Source organism: Rousettus aegyptiacus, unplaced genomic scaffold (genome assembly GCF_014176215.1).
Source record: "Rousettus aegyptiacus isolate mRouAeg1 unplaced genomic scaffold, mRouAeg1.p scaffold_m13_p_2, whole genome shotgun sequence".
Classification (NCBI taxonomy): Eukaryota; Metazoa; Chordata; class Mammalia; order Chiroptera; family Pteropodidae; genus Rousettus; species Rousettus aegyptiacus.
Window position 1 is genome coordinate 43,364,526 of NW_023416295.1, and position 3,478 is coordinate 43,368,003.

Genomic DNA, 3,478 nt, shown 5'->3' on the forward strand with positions numbered 1-3,478 from the left:
CTCAGTGGCTCTTTGCCCTCTCCCCACCAGAGACATGAGGATGCTTAATTGGAAACATCCCTGTTAGAAACATACCATCTTGCAGTGCCTAACTATTTTTTTGCATGCATTAATCCCATCTCCGTGTATTCCAGATCCTTTATGTGGGTAAGTGATTTTGAGAAAGAAGTTTAAAGCTTTGCTCTAAGCAAAGATGAAGTTCACTGAGATGCATGGGTATTAACTAACTGGATCACATACCAGACCAGGAGAATGGTTCCAAAGTACCAATGTCTCTAAGGCTAACTGAAGAACCATGCCCCATCAGGAGAGGGGACACACAGTAGTGGATATGCAGCTATGCCAGCTACTGCTATGCAATGGAAAGCCACAGGGGTCCACTATTTTTATTTTAAAATATTTATCTGCTCAGTAACTTTATTCCGAAACATACCCCATCTTCTGGAAATAGTGCAACTCCACTGGCCCTGGGAATGGAAACATGTGACACAGTTTGGCCCAATCATAGGACCTCGTAGCCTTGTTTACTAAAGTTGGGCAAATAATCCAACCAGGGCTAAAGAGAATCCTTTTCGGAGATTTTTAAATGATAACTTACCTCCTGGATCAGTAAATTAAGTCTCCACTTGAGGATGGCACAGTGACAGCCACTGAACTCAAATGTGGCTGATCTACCTAGGTTTGGGATTTTTTCTGGACAGTGTGCTGGAACCCATTACATATGACAACAAACTTTGCCATTTCCCTCCCGTTATGAAGCATATTTCATGCCTTCTTGTCCCAACCCATGTTCCTTATAGTCCACCACTCTTCTTAAAAACTATTGGCACTTCCTAGCACTGACTAGTCACCACTCGAAAGGCAAAAGCCATAGGAAGTTCCAGCTGAGGCTCATCAATCTAAACACCTGCCTCGGGCATTTCTATCTTATGGCATCAGGTAGGAAGTGGGGTGATGTCTCTCATGAGTCTTCTGAGAGGTACGCAGTCTTTTCAGTTGTTCCTGAAGATGCAAGGAATAATCAGATATTCCTCAAGCCTATCTGGATGTTTCTCTTGCAACAGTACCCACACAGACTGAACCCCAAGTGGAGGAAGAGTTGAGAATACTCCAGTCTGATCTTTAATCTTTCTTCCTCTTTCCTGCCTCAGATGAGCTTCCTACTTTATCTTCTTCTTTAATGGAAACTGTCCCTATGTCAAGTACTCTTCCTCCTCCTCCTCCTTCCCTAAGTGGCATCTGCCCTTCCCTTCCTGGGAAAATGATGTTGGAAAGGCTGCAGAGAAAGTCAATTTCCAAGATGGAAAAACACATGGGAAATAGCATTCCTGTTACTCCAGCAAAAACTCAACAATTTTAGGTGAGTCTCCTCATATTTTATTCATTCAATAACTATTTATTGAGGAGGCAAAGACACAGTCCTTGCCTACAATAAAATTATAGTCTTTGTGGGAAGGCCAATGAGTATCCAACAATTACAAAGATCTCAGTATATTTAATACTGAATTACACACTCTCAATTCCATATGTCTTCCTTTAAAAGATGAGGAGACCTTTGACCAAGAACTGTTATCTTATCCTGTAGCACCTAATACATACTATGGTGTTGTTTTAAAAAAATGTTTGTTGAATCAATGAATCAATGAATCAATGAATCAATGAAAAGGATAGTGTTGTAAGAGCATATGCATAGGGCATGCTATGAATACACAGAAGGACTCCCTACTTTCACTGGGTTGAGGATGTGACTCAGTCGAAGAGAAGAACCTGGAGAAGATGTGCTTGTGCTAAGCCTTGCTGCTGAGCAGGTGCTGAGAGATGGATTAGGCACGCTCCACACAGCCGCACTGTGACAAGAAGGATTCCGCCACTTCGCAGCAACTGCATGTCGGACCTGCAAATTGCAACAGTCCTAGAACGCATGTTGGGGACATGAAGCAGGTAAGTGGGCAAGTCTAGGCAATGTAGGGTCTTATGTGATTTTTCCAAAAGCACCATACACACCATCTAAAAGATTTCACTCTATAAGGAGAGATTTTTGTCTATTTGTTCACCATAGTATCCCTTGTTCTTTAATCACTTCTTCCCCATCATTTCAACTTACTCATGGTTTCAGCCAGTCATGGTTCCAAATCAACCTCAGGTCGACCTTACAGCTTATATAACTGGATTGCCTCGATCTCTCCAAATTTCCCAATTCAAATGTCCAGGAGCATGAATCAGATTGACACAGCCTGTATTGTACCACCAGGCCACATTATGGATCAACCAATTGGATGGCTATTCTGGGTGAGGTGCCCAGCCCAGGACTAGTCAGCCTGGGCTGCAGGAAAAGGTCACATATTTGGCCACCTTGGCAGGAGGGCTATGATCATGATATTTCTTTAGGGCATTGGTGGTGGCTCGGTGAAAGAGGCACAGGACTGATATAGCCAATACAATTCTAAAGAGAAAAAGAAAGAAGCAAGGACCATGTCTTATTCTTATGTGCATCCTCAATGCCTATATGTATGGTGCTTCATATATGTTCAACAAATGGATAAATGAATGAACATATAAAGGAATAAACAAAATTAATGAAACAGAAGCAAGTGCTACTCCAAAGACAATTATTCTAATACCAGAACAAGAAGGAATTGGGACACTGCTCAGTACCCTTCATAAACCAGAGCAGTTCCTGGCACACTCTTCTGTTCCTAAACACCAGAGAGGCCCCTCATAGGATGCCCTCTCAAAGAGTGAGCAAGGAATAACTGTCTGCCAGGTGTTTCGCCCAGAACCTCTTGCTAGCTGTGAAAATCCCTCCCTCATCCCCTACTCCCTGACCCATGCCAACGACAGGAGCTTGACCCAGGAGGCCTCTGCAGTGAGAATTTTAGTTGCACTGCCTAATTAATCTCAGGTTTGGCAAGAGTGACTGAGAGTGTCGCAGATGCTTCTCCTGAGCTCTTAAAACAAGCAAAGCTATCAACTATGTTGAGGAACAAGACAGCATAATATTATTTAAGAATCCAGTGCCCTCGTTTGAGAGACACAGAAAGGAAAGTACTGGGATTGGACCCAAAAGGAGTGAGTTTGAGTTTGAATTTGACCTTGAACAAGTCACTTGATCTCTAAGGCCCTAGCTTTCCTTTAAAATAAAGATAATCACTTCTGTCTTTCCCACACCTCAGTAGGCTGTAGTGAAGATCAATTTAGATGACATTTGTGAAGAGTTTGTGAATGATGAAACGCTATGTAGATGTGAGAGGCTGTTACCAAAAAGCACCAAAAAGCAATTGACAAACAAGTGGTGAGAAAATCTGAAGGTAAAAAGGCCAGTGAGAAAGCTGCTGCAGGTCACCAGCTACAAGCAATGCGAACCTGAACCAAGGCAGAAGCGGTGGAAATAGAGAGAAGGGACAGGGACCCAACCTTAATTTGTAGCCCATTAGAAACATCTACGTTGCTTAATGAATGAATGAATGAACAATGAAGC